Source organism: Lampris incognitus, chromosome 17 (genome assembly GCF_029633865.1).
Source record: "Lampris incognitus isolate fLamInc1 chromosome 17, fLamInc1.hap2, whole genome shotgun sequence".
Classification (NCBI taxonomy): Eukaryota; Metazoa; Chordata; class Actinopteri; order Lampriformes; family Lampridae; genus Lampris; species Lampris incognitus.
This window is the reverse complement of record NC_079227.1, coordinates 33736280-33750535: the sequence shown is the minus strand read 5'-3', so window position 1 is coordinate 33750535 and position 14256 is coordinate 33736280. Positions and strand designations below refer to the sequence as shown.

Below are 14256 nucleotides of genomic sequence, written 5' to 3'. Positions count from 1 at the left end.
ATTTCGTTTGCCATTTTGTGCCTTTTATGTCTTCACAAGAGCAGCATCAACCCTTTAATAAAGTGTAATTTCAACAGTTTTTGTTGAAGGTCAAAATCATATTTTGCAAGGAGCCTTTGTATTTCTAAATTCATAACTTTGGATAAAATACTTACAAAAGAATGACAATCACACACACACACACACACACACACAAAATATTGAGGCAGATGTTTCCAATGGTAGGCACCTTCATGGTCACTGAAACTTCACTTTGTTGTCATTCCTGCTATATTTTGAAATTATTTTGGTTCCTTGTGACAAGCCAGACATGGACAGGAATATAAATAAGCACCTTCAAGTATGGGACATAGTGCAAGGTGAGCGGGAACTTTTAGAGACATTGGCAATTTCGCTATAGAACCTACTGAAAATGAATTTATAACTAGACATAACATCCCTGTTAATAATGGCATGTGTTCAAGTCGTATTAACATAATCTCATTTTGGAGTTTACATTGAAAATTGACCCTGTGATGGCCTGGCGGCCTGTCCAGGGTGTCTCCTTGCCTGCCGCCCCAATGGTTGCAGGGATAGGCTCCAGCATCCCCCCGGCCCTGAGAGCAGGATAAGCGGTTCGGATAATGGATGGATGGACGTTGAAAATTGATCAAATCAGTAAAATTTGGGCCAGGGTGAGCTGAATTTTCCTTATCTGACTATGTGGTGGGATGTGAACACCTCTGAATTACCAACAAGCTAAAAAATTGTATTTTTCTGTTTTTGTTTTTTTTTCTTCAAAGGACTCTGCTTAGTGAAAAGACATGTAAAATGACATCATCTAAATAAAGGACATGTTTGAATAAAGTTGCATCAGACATCGTCCTGCTTTAAAAAAAAGCAACAAAACACTTCTTGATGGAAGATTCTTGATGGAGTTTCCTTTAATGAAAGTTTGTATGTTCATGTGACCGTTGTTAAAATGAAGAGTGCTGATTGAAGGCTGAGAGGAGCACCCTTCTGTTGAGCTAACTTTTCAGAGAACCCAAGGTTTACACTCATGTTCACGTACGTTCCCAATAACAAGGCTAGATCTGAACACGGCTGTGGGAGTTTGAATAATCTATGAACACAAGGCTGACCTCTGTATTGTGTAGACAGCAGGTCCCTATTTCACATTTCTTTTCATTTTTTTTTTTTTTTTTGAGTGTGTCCTCGGCAATTTCATTTTGTCAAGCTTGGTGCACACTAGGGGACTTTTAAAATCCCAACTGATAGTGAAAACACAAAATATTCAAACAAGTATCCCCCCCCCCCCCCGCAATTCTACTTGGCCAATTACCCCACTCTTCCAAAGTGTCCCGGTTGCTGCTCCACCCCCTCTGCTGATCCGGGGAGGGCTGCAGACTACCAGATGTCTCCTCCGATACATGTGGAGTCGCCAACCACTTCTTTTCATCTGACAGTGAGGAGTTTCACCAGGGGGACGTAGTGAGTGGGAGGATCACGCTATTCCCCCTCCACCCCGAACAGGTGCCCCGACCGACCAGAGGAGGTGCTAGTGCAGCAACCAGGACACATAGCCACATCCGGCTTCCAACCCGCAGTCACGGCCAATTGTGTCTGTAGGGACTACCGACCAAGCCGGAGGTAACACGGGGATTCGAACCGGCAGTCCCCATGTTGGAAGGCAACGGAATAGGCTGGTATGCTATCCAGACACCTTGTAAAAGGTTAATTTGTTGCTGTCATCATTACTATGTTCAGACTTGAAAATTGGGACAACGGTGGAGTATCACATGTATGCTAGTATGGGATTCATGAGTATATGATATCACATATTTGCCTCTGTGTTGTTTATAAGGGTGGGGATACCTGCAGCCAGTTGAGATGGAACAGGTCACTTAGATGAGTGATGAAACATTCTCGTGATAAACGTTGTGTCCAGATGAACTGATTCAACCTTCTTTGATCCGCTGACAGTGTCTATTGATTTTACTCAGGACTAGACTCCTGCTCTCAACATACTAAGAGACTTGCTCAGGACTTGAATTATCAAAACCCATTTGACAATATCTACTTGGCCAAGATGTATATAATATGAGTTAAATGTCCAAAACTGACCAAGACTTGAGCTCATGACAGAGCTGGGAAAACTTTTACACTGAAAGGCAGACACCAAGCTGCCTAGCATTGACTATGACAATGACAAAAGAGTTGATTGTGCAAATAACAGGATTAAGCTGAGTAACATCTGATAGCAATGTTTCTCTTCTACAGCTGTCCCACTGTGTCTGAAAAACAATACAGTTTCAAATATTTATTTCATGGCAATATCTGCTGAATATGGAAGGTATTGGCATTCAGAAAGAGGGAGAGAAAGAAAGAGACAGAGAAAGAGAGAGAGACTGAGAGGAGGAGAGAGAGAGAGAGGGAGCGAGAGAGAGAGATGGAATGTTTACTTTTTACCGGCAGCCTTCTTTTGCTTGGCCACCTTCAGCTTAGCTGACTTGGGTTTAGCTGCGATCTTCTTGGGGGCAGCGGGCTTTTTGGCCACTTTTTTTTGGGCTATTGGCGAGCTTCTCGGGGCTCTTGGACTTCTATACTGCTGCAAGCTTCTTTGCCTTCTTCGGGGATTTCTTGGCCGCTGCAGTTTAATTAGCCGCTGTTTTTTTGGTGGCGGGTTTCTTGGCCGCTACTTTCTTAGCCTTCACCGCTACTTTCTTAGCCTTCACCGCCCTGTTGGCGGGTTTCTTGGTGACTTAAGCTTTCTTGACGATCTTGAAGGAGCTGGAGACATCGGTACATTTGACCTGGACCAGCGCGCCCTTCATTACCAGGCTCTTGACCGCCACTTTGACACGGGCCTTGTTCTTCTCCACGTCAAGTCAAGTCAGTTGTTGTAGCTGCTGCCGGCCAAAGCCTTCTTAAGCGCAGCCAAAGACATACCGCCTCTCTCTTTGGAGGGTGATACTGCTTTTACGATGAGCTCCACTCTTCTTGGCTCGGGGGGTTTTCATTTTGGCCCCTTTTGCCGAAGCGGCAGCGGCGGCTGGTCCTGCTGCTGGAGCAGGAGTGACTTCTGCTATTTGGTCTTATTCGTCTGTTCGGAGGCACAAACTGACAACTATCTGAGAGAGAGAGGGAGCAAGAGAGAGAGAGAATAACATTTTGTGGAATTGCGTGACTTTGGATAAAACCAGTGATGTCATAGCATAGGGCATCCAACACACCTCATGCTTTGGTTCATATTGTTATGTCCCTGACTGTGAAACGGGTTGAGTGAAGATGAATACTGGCTGATGAAAATACTGGTCTCTATACTGAGACAGTTTCAAGACATATACCATATTCTAGGCTTGATGGAAGGTACAAAGCAGAGGGTGGCAGGAAAGGTGGAAGAGGACGTCAAAAGTCATGATGCAATTGAGAGCACATAGGCTACGTTTATACAGCAGGTCGTGATGCTCAGTTCCGATTTTTTTTTTTTGGTTCTGATTTTTTTGACCGCCTGTTTACATCTACTTTTAAAAGTCACCCATATCCGATTCCTGTGCTTACGCCACAACTCTGCATTGCACTTGAACCAACCGGCATGAGTGGGCCTTCACGAGAGTTTGGTCAGCGATGTGGAAGTAAACAACAGCACGTGAACACCACGTTACCTAAAATGCGACACCAGTGTTAGGGCGTCACATTTTGAATGGCGTTCGATTCTCGCTGACCTGAAAAATCTGATCTGTGTGGTTACATGAGAGTCGCATTGGGAGATATCAGATTCCTATCAGATTTATTTCCACACAGAAATGTGGTCATAATCAGATCTGAAAATGAGCTTTTTCTCCTGCTGACATGGTCATAATACATATCCGATCTGTGCCACACGTGAGCAAAAAAATTGGAATTATGTTACTTGTACCAGGCAGTCTAAATGTAGCCTTAATTTATCGGAAGAGAGTCCAGTCAATTCTATTTGTATAGTCCATTATCACAAATTACAAAATTGCAGTCTGTCCAGGGTGTCTCCCCGCCTGCTGCCCAATGACTGCCGGGATAGGCTCCAGCATCCCCGTGACCCTGAGTAGGATAAGCGGTTTGGATAATGGACGGATGGATGAAGAATATGATGAGGAGGATGCCAAGCAGTGTCCGGATGCCAACCAGAACAGCCCAGGACCTGAGCCATGCGACCACCATCACCATGTAGACCTGGCAGGAGGACAGACACATGCACACAACAGAGACTCACATCACACCATTCACATACACGGGAGAAGAGACAGGAAAAAACATTGGTCACACATGGGAGGGAGAGACAGTGAGACTGTCTTTTAATCTGATGCTAATATCACACCAAAGTGTCTCCAGTGTGTAAATACCTGCATAGTGTCTCCCGTGACATTCCCCGGATGCAGCTGCTCAATAAGCAGCTATCCGCATAAGACACGTGCAGTTTACGTATTTGTGTTAATTGCTATTTAATCATGAGTTATTATTTGTCATATAGATATGATAACAATTCTGTGGCAGCCTATCAACACGCCATTTTCCATTTCACACAATGGTGCACAGATAATCATCTACAACTGACTGTCACTAAGACGGAATAGGTGCTCATTACCAACCGTAATTCTCACATCTCAGTCCACAACACTACCCTCATCCATAATGAGACCTTGTGGACTACGTCAGGTACCTTGGACTCACTCTGGACAATAGACACTGTTTCGACCAACACATCCTGATATCCATAAACGCTGCCAGCAAAGACTGTAAAACCTTCTGTTGAACCTCACCTTCTCTTGCTACTGTATCGAGGTATAATTTACCCCATACTACTTTGCTGCTCCACCTGTTTCTTCACCATCTCCCCCCCCCCCCTGTCTCTCCCCAATTGTACCCGGCCAATTACCCCACTCCTCCGAGCCGTCCTGGTAACTGCTACACCCCCTCTGCCGATCCGGGGAGGGCTGCAGACTACCACATGCCTCCTCTGATACATGTGGAGTTGCCAGCCGCTTCATTTCACCTGACAGTGAGGAGTTTCACCAGGGGGACGTAGCGCGTGGGAGGATCACACTATTCCCCCAGTTCCCCCTACCCCGCAAACAGGCGCCCCGACCTGTCAACACTGAAACACAGGCTTGGACTCAAAACGCAGATTCAGTGTCAGTTCACAAAAAGCAGTCCTTTTAATAAGAACGAGGTCGGTACACAGGTGATCGGATAACAAGGCAACAGTGTCCAAATCGGTAGGCGAAAGGCAAGGTAAAAAAGGCAACAACAAAAAAAACAGGTCAGGAAACTATAGGGCTTAGGAAACTCACACAAGGAAAAAATGCTAGAATGCTGTCACAAGGAACAAGACGAACTGGCACAGAAGGAAGGGAACACGAAGACTATACTCTGGAGGAGGAGAGACAATGAGACACAGGTGCAACACATTAGGGCAGGGCAGATAATCACACAGGAGGGAGACACATGAGGGCAGGAAGTAAAGGACCTGAAACGAGACAAGAGGTGCATATCAAAATAAAACAGGAAGTACAAGACAAAGAACACTGGTAGAAACAAAAAGATAACTATCCAGACGGGGCATGACAGTACCCCCCCCCCCCCACGGCCGGCCCCAGATGGCCCAGGGTCGCCAGGGTGGGCCCGATGGAAGTCCCGGATGAGGGAGGGGTCCAGGATGTTGCTGGCGGAGACCTAGGACTGTTCCTCCGAGCCGTATCCCTCCCAGTCAACCAGGTATTGGAAGCCCCGGCCCCGACGCTGGACCGCCAGGAGCTTGCGAACAGTGTAAACAGGGCCACCATCGACGAACCGAGGGGCAGTGCAGTTTCAAGTACACTTGATGTAAATCAAACCTACAATTTGCATATCCGTTTTTTATCTTTACTCCACCCTGTGGGTTTTGTTTTTAGGAGTGAACCAAAATGTTTTCCTTTCTATTTTAAATATACATTCCTGTCCATTGCTAGCCTGTCAAATTATATGTTTTGGATGTTGGTAAAGGTGAAAGGTCAAGGGGCCAAAGGGCGGGGTTTGTTGTGCCTGGCCTAAGTTGGTTGGTGGGTCCATTACGTCAGTGCAGTGCCATAGCCACCCACTCCAACCGACCCTCCTCTGAAACAAACATCTATTATCCAAACCACTTATCCTGCTCTCAGGGTCACGGGGGATGCTGGAGCCTATCCCAGCAGTCACTGAGCGGCAGGCGAGAAGACACCCTGGACAGCCTGCCAGACCATCACACACATTCATATCTAGGGACAATTTAGTACGGCCGATTCACCTGACCTACATATCTTTGGACTGTGGGAGGAAACCCACGCAGACACGGGTAGAACATGCAAACTCCTCACAGAGGACGACCCAGGACGATCCCCAAGAGTGGACTACCCTGGGGCTCGAACCCAGGACCTTATTGCTGTGAGGTGACTGTGCTAACCACTGAGCCACCGTGCTTCACCCCGAAACAAACAGGCGAACATAATTTTCCTTATCTGGGGTAATAAAAGAACTGCCCATTAGTTTGCTGACGGAGATAAGCAGGCGTATCCATTTATCATATCAGGATTATTAAACCCAAAGAGCTAAAGGTGCAGCCAGGTATGACTATGGGTTTGAAACTGGCTTCAAGGCTAGGCTGGAGTAAATACACAAGAAGTTGCTTACACCTGTTGGTGAAGCCAAAGGGAGCCAAAGGACAGTGAAATAAGTAAGTTTGTGCTTTACCATTGACAAAACTCCTTTACTTTAGTTAATGACACATTTTTCTTATCATGTTTTAGCAGGGTCACAGTCTTTACAGTGCCTACACTATTGTAACAGTGTAACGATCATGGATGTGTAGACTCGCTAGCCCGTTGGCTAACGGGTCTGACCCCTTTATACTATTGTAACGCTGTAATGACCACAGATGTGTAGACTCGCTAGCCCATTGGCTAACGGGTCTGACCCCTTTAGTCGATTGGTTAACGTAGTCGCACGTGGTGCGGTGAACTCGGGTTCGATCCCACCTGCTCCCTGAATTCTTGCGCTACATTTGGTGGCAGCGGTGTGCTCAGAGGCGTGAGGGGGGAGCTGGTATGCAGAAGCGCGGGCATGTGCTTCCCGAAGGAGGGGAGTAGTGTAATAGTGTACGACCACTGATGTGTGGACTCGCTAGCCCATTGGCTTACGAGTCCGACCCCTTAGTCGACTGGTTAACGTAGTCGCCCGTGGTGTGGGGAACTCAGGTTTGATCTTGCCTGCTCCTTGAATTCTCATGCTACACTATGTATGTCATTGTCATATACTTTGTGCCGTTCATACGAGCACTTCTTCTTTGTCCTTGGGGAGGTGTGGTTGGGTGTGAATGTTTAATGGGCAAGATGGGCTCAGATTTTATGAAGGTGAGTTTTTTCGCAACCTAGGGAAAAAAAGTACTTTGAGAAAAATACAGGAAACAATAAAAAAAACAATCAGAAAGTTTACCTGTTATTAGTCCACTTACAGGCGACAGGCATGGGTGCAAGTCCATGAATACTGGGATGGCATCCAGAGCGTTACCTGTGCTCCTGTCCATAGGGTCCCCCCCCCCTTTTTTTCTCCCCAATTGTACCCGGCCTATCACCCTGCTCTCTGAGCTGTCCCGGTCGCTGCTCCACCCCTCTGCCGATCCGGGGAGGGCTGCAGACTACCACATGCTTCCTCCAATACACGTGGAGTTGCCAGCTGCTTCTTTTTCACCTGATGGTGAGGAATTTCGCTAAGGGGACGCAGCACGTCGGAGGGTCACGCTATTCCCCCCAGTTCCCCCTCCCCCCTGAACAGGCGCCCCGACCGACCAGAGGAGGCGCCAGTGCAGCGACCAGGACACATACCCACATCTGGCTTAACACTCGCAGACACGGCCAATTGTCTGACCAAGCCGGCGGTAACACGGGGATTCGATCTGGTGATTCCCGTGTTGGTAGGCAACGGACTAGACTGCTACGCTACCCGGGCGCCCGTCCATAGGGTTAGTGGATGTGTCAGGATCAGGAAGGGCATCCGACATAAAACTTTGCCAAATCAGTATGCGGATTGGGGCGGCATGGTGGCGCAGCGGTTAGCGCGGTTGTCTCACAGCAAGAATATCCTGGGTTCAAACTCCGGGATTGTCCAACCTTGGGGGTCATCCCGGATCGTCCTCCGTGTGGAGTTTGCATGTTCTCGTGTCCATGTGGTTTTCTTGCGGGTGCTCCGGTTTCCTCCCACAGTCCAGAGACATGTAGGTCAGGTGAATCGGCCGTACTAAATTGTCCCTGTGTGTGTGTGTGTGTGTGTCGGCCCTGTGATGGACTGGCGGCCTGTCCAGGGTGTCTCCCCGTGACTGCTAGGATAGGCTCCAGCATCCTGTGACCCCAATTGGGGATAAGCAGCTTGGGTAATGAATTGATGGATGGAGTATGTGGATTGACAGTACCATACCAAATTGGTTGAGGCTCCATACCGGATCAGTCGAGGCCCGGGTCAGCAACCACCGCCATTGGTGCTGTGCCCTCACCTGGTATTGATGGAAACTGTAAAATCCATTGTGGCGACCCCTGAGAAACGAGGAACAAACCGAAAGAAGAAGAAAAAGACACAGAAATTTTTAATGTAGAAAAAAAAATTCTTAGAGCAGTGGTGTTCAATTATGTGCCATGGATGTCCGTGTGTATGCAGGTTTTCTTTCCAGCCCAATGCTGCACCAGCTGATTTTACTGATTAACACAATTACAACCAGAAAGTATGACTAATCAGTGAAATCAGCTGGTGTAGTGGTGGGCTGGAAAGAAAATCTGCATACACGCGGACCCCCGTGGCACATAATTAAATACCGCTGCCTTACAGTATAGCTTTCTAATACAGCGCTTATCCTGTCTCGACAAAGAAAATCAACCTTTTCACCGCCGACTGCGTCTTCGTTCATTGCCTGAGCATTTAAAAAACAGAGGACAGGTTGAATTCTTCTGAAGTCATCCCGCCTCGGACCGCTTCGGAGTATGGTCACAGATATTTCACCCACTAACTGCTGTAGCTCATCAGTGGCAGAGCTGAGTTTGGTGTGTGTGCAGGCGTGCAGGAAGATGGTTTAAGTAGGGGGGGCTGCCAACTGACACGAAAAGTATTGTGGCGGGGCCGGCGTGGAAGAATGGGTCGAGAGGCAGAGATCTCTTTTTAATCGCAACTCCCGTGCCCCATACACCGCACGACCCCAGGAGTGCTCTTCTATTCACACCGGCCAGAACCGACCAGAACTGACAACGTAACGAGCTCCCCCCAATGTCCCAAGTGGCGACATCAGTCCCAGTCCCGGTCCTACACTCAGTTAGTCAGTAAATGGTCTCCTACTTAGTCTGAGTCCATTCCATTATCCAAACCACTCATCCTGTTCTCAGGGTCGTGGGGATGCTGGAGCCTACCCCAGCAGTCGTTGGGCAGCAGGTGGGGAAACACCTTGGACAGGCCGCCAGGCCATCACAGGGCCAACGAATCCCCAAAACAACAACACAAGAAGAACCACAACACGAACACCACATCAGTAAAACACAATTTTAAGTCTGACATTAACAGTCCCATCAGCCATTGCGCTCTCCCAGCGCAGAACCGCCGACAGTCAGAGCGACCGCCTGCCCCGGTCGCTACAGTATGACGTCATTGTTTTGTTTGTGAGGTGCGTGTGTAGCACATCTGGAATGAGTGTTTACTCACTTTATTATTCAACATGTACATTCCACACTGCCCTAATCCACTGTATGAAATAAAGGTATGTTTTATTTTTTTGCATTTGTACGTTACGAAAAGTTAGGCATAGTGTTGGGTCTAAGATGTTACACAGCCACCTGCCACTACGGAGGGGGGCGCTACACCCACCACTAGGGGGTGCTACAGCCCCCCCAGTCGCCCCCTTCCCGCGCTCGTGTGTGTGTGTGTGTTTAGCACCGAATGTCTCCTTGAAATGTTTCTGCAGGTGGTTTAATGACCTGCTGCCTAACTACAGCGGAGCCACAGGTAATTGGGTGGGACGGGGCTGCAGGGACAGGAGGGGGGGGGGGACGCATGGGCGAGAAAGGGCCGTCTTCAGCTCAGCGGAAATCGCTCTTGCAGGATGTGCACCCACTGGTTTGCGTGTCAGAAACTGCCTGGCCTTGATTGACATTCTGAGTTAGTGTACCCTTTTCAGTTTTTTTTTTAGCATACTTTCTGGTTTGTGTGTTTGTCTTTGTGCATGACCTCAGTGCTAATGTTTATGAGTATTCACCAGTGTTTACATGTTTGTTACTGCACGTTTTTCTTTTTGAACTGTTGACCTTCTCATAGCGGCTGTGACAACTTCATTTCCCCTCAGGGATAAATAGATAAAGCGCAGGGCGGCACAGTTGCGCAGTGGTTAGCGTGGTGGCCCTATAGCAAGGTCCTGGGTTTGAGCCCCCGGGTTGTCCAACCTTGGGGGTCATCCCGGGTCATCCTGTGTGTATATATAGTATATATTTTGCTCCTTATTTATTGAGCACTTTCCCTACCATCGAGTGTTTCTTTTAACAAAGGTATATACATATATCTATATATCTATATATATATATATCTATATATATATAGATATATATATGTAGATACAGTGGGGAGAACAAGTATGTGATACACTGCCAATTTTGCAGGTTTTCCCACTTACAAAGCATGTAGAGGTCTGTAATTTTTATCATAGGTACACTTCAACTGTGAGAGACGGAATCTAAAACAAAAATCCAGAAAATCACATTGTATGATTTTTAAGTAATTAATTTGCTTTTTATTGCATGACATATGTATTTGATACATCCGAAAAACAGAACTTAATATTTGGTAAAGAAACCTTTGTTTGCAATTACAGAGATCAGACATTTCCTGTAGTTCTTGACCAGGTTTGCACACACTGCAGCAGGGATCTTGGCCCCCCAAAGATTTTCTATTGGGTTCAGGTCTGGAGACTGGCTAGGCCACTCCAGGACCTTGCGATGCTTCTTACGGAGCCACTCCTTAGTTGCCCTGGCTGTGTGTTTCGGGTCGTTGTCATGCTGGAAGACCCAGCCACGACCCATCTTCAATGCTCTTATTGAGGGAAGGAGGTTGTTGGCCAAGATCTCGCGATACATTGCCCCATCCATCCTCCCCTCAATACGGTGCAGTCGTCCTGTCCCCTTTGCAGAAAAGCATCCCCAAAGAATGATGTTTCCACCTCCATGCTTCATGGTTGGGATGGTGTTCTTGGGGTTGTACTCATCCTTCTTCTTCCTCCAAACACGGCGAGTGGAGTTTATACCAAAAAGCTCTATTTTGGTCTCATCAGACCGCATGACTTTCTCCCATTCCTCCTCTGGATCATCCAGATGGTCACTGGCAAACTTCAGACGGGCCTGGACATGCACTGGCTTGAGCAGGGGGACCTTGCGTGCGCTGCAGGATTTTAATCCATGACGGCGTAGTGTGTTACTAATGGTTTTCTTTGAGACTGTGGTCCCAGCTCTCTTCAGGTCATTGACCAGGTCCTGCCGTGTAGTTCTGGGCTGATCCCTCACCTTTCTCATGATCATTGATGCCCCACGAGGTGAGATCTTGCATGGAGCCCCAGACCGAGGGAGATTGACCGTAATCTTGAACTTCTTCCATTTTCTAATAATTGTGCCAACAGTTGTTGCCTTCTCACCAAGCTGCTTGCCTGTTGTCCTGTAGCCCATCCCAGCCTTGTGCAGGTCTACAATTTTGTCCCTGATGTCCTTAGACAGCTCTCTGGTCTTGGCCATTGTGGAGAGGTTGGAGTCTGATTGATTGAGTGTGTGGACAGGTATCTTTTATACAGGTAACGAGTTCAAACAGGTGCAGTTAATACAGGTAATGAGTGGAGAACAGGAGGGCTTCTTAAAGAAAAACTAACAGGTCTGTGAGAGCCGTAATTCTTACTGGTTGGTAGGTGATCAAATACTTATTTCATGCAATAAAATGCAAATTAATTATTTAAAATCATACAGTGTGATTTTCTGGATTTTTTTTTTTAGATTCCGTTTCTCACAGTTGAAGTGCACCTATGATAAAAATTACAGACCTCCACATGCTTTGTAAGTGGGAAAACCTGCAAAATTGGCAGTGTATCATACTTGTTCTCCCCACTGTATATAGCGTTTTTTTTCCTAAACCGTCAGTGGTCAATGTATTAAAATCTTTTTTCCTGTACCGTGTTGATATATATATATATATATATATATATATATATATATATATATATATATATATATATATATATATATAGGTCCTGGGTTTGAGCCCCGGCGTAGTCCAACCTTGGGGGTCGTCCTCTGTGTGGAGTTTGCATGTTCTCCCCGTGTCTGCATGGGTTTCCTCCAGGTGCTCCGGTTTCCTCCCACAGTCCAAAGACATACAGGTCAGGTTAAATCGTCCTTAGGTGTGTGTGTGTGTGTGTGTGAGTGTGTGTGTGTGTATGTGTGTGTGTGAATGCATGAGTGTGAGGACATTGTGTTATGTCTGTGTTATGTCTGTGTTTGAGGTTGATGTGTGCCTGGCGGTCTTTGTTATGAGGTGCTGTTTATCAAGAAAGCTTGCATATACACAACTTTTTCCTCACACACACATGTAAAAAAACTTGAAAACACCATTTTTACCTTGAACATGTACAAAAAAAACTCACATGCATACCACTTTTTCCTTGCACATACACTACTTTTTCTCACACATATACATAATAAGCTTGCACACACACTACTTTTTGCCTCACACACACAACTTTCTCCATTCACGCGTCACATTAAAAGCTTGTGAGAAAAAGCAGTGTGTGTGCAAGGTTTTTATGTGCGTATGCAAGGTAAAAGTAGTGCATGGGTGAACTTTTATATGTTATGTGTGAGAAATGTAGTTTATGTGTGAGGTAAAAGTAGTGTATGTGCAAAGTAAAGGCGGTATGCATGTGAGCTTTTTATGTCCATGTTCAAGGTACAAAATTGTGTGTGTGCAAGTTTGTGTATGCGTGAGGAAAAAGTAGTGTATGTGCAAGCTTTCTTGATATATGGCCTAAATGGCACCTCATACTTTTTGACTCCGTGTGAGAGATTTGGCCCCCCAGTTGTCATTCTCTAGGAGCATTGGGTCCCGCTCAGCTCCAGCCAGCTCACCTTATGCGCCCCCCACCACCACGACCCCTGCTGTTTAGCTCACTGCAGTCTGAGTCCAGAGAAGGAGCTGCTGCCATGGGTAACTCAAAGTTCAAAGTTAAGTCCAGTTTAATTTATTTAGCGGGAGTTTTTGACACATATAGGTTCATCCTTCTGTGTGCAAACCACCAGTTTAGACATGGGCCCTAATCACACGTGTGGTGGGGTCTGTATGTGGGTAGACATGGGCCCTAATCACACGTGTGGTGGGGTCTGGATGTGGGTAGACATGGGCCCTAATCCCACGTGTGGTGGGGTCTGTATGTGGGTAGACATGGGCCCTAATCACACGTGTGGTGGGATCTGTATGTGGGTAGACATGGGCCCTAATCACACGTGTGGTGGGGTCTGGATGTGGGTAGACATTGGCCCTAATCACACGTGTGGTGGGGTCCGGATGTGGGTAGACATGGGCCCTAATCACACGTGTGGTGGGGTCTGGATGTGGGTAGACATGGGCCCTAATCACACGTGTGGTGGGGTCCGGATGTGGGTAGACATGGGCCCTAATCACACGTGTGGTGGGGTCTGGATGTGGGTAGACATGGGCCCTAATCACACGTGTGGTGGGGTCTGGATGTGGGTAGACATGGGCCCTAATCACACGTGTGGTGGGGTCCGGATGTGGGTAGACATGGGCCCTAATCACACGTGTGGTGGGGTCCGTATGTGGGTAGACATGGGCCCTAATCACACGTGTGGTGGGGTCTGGATGTGGGTAGACATGGGCCCTAATCCCACGTGTGGTGGGGTCTGGATGTGGGTAGACATGGGCCCTAATCACACGTGTGGTGGGGTCCGGATGTGGGTAGACATGGGCCCTAATCACACGTGTGGTGGGGTCTGGATGTGGGTAGACATGGGCCCTAATCACACGTGTGGTGGGGTCCGGATGTGGGTAGACATGGGCCCTAATCACACGTGTGGTGGGGTCTGTATGTGGGTAGACATGGGCCCTAATCCCACGTGTGGTGGGGTCTGGATGTGGGTAGACATGGGCCCTAATCACACGTGTGGTGGGGTCTGGATGTGGGTAGACATGGGCCCTAATCACACGTGTGGT

At 47.4% G+C, this 14256-nt stretch overlaps 1 pseudogene; it reads right to left on the bottom strand.

The window, feature by feature from the left end:
• Window positions 1-2437: 2437 nt before the first annotated feature.
• LOC130127194 (histone H1-like) lies at window positions 2438-13231 on the bottom strand (annotated as a pseudogene).
• Window positions 13232-14256: the final 1025 nt, after the last annotated feature.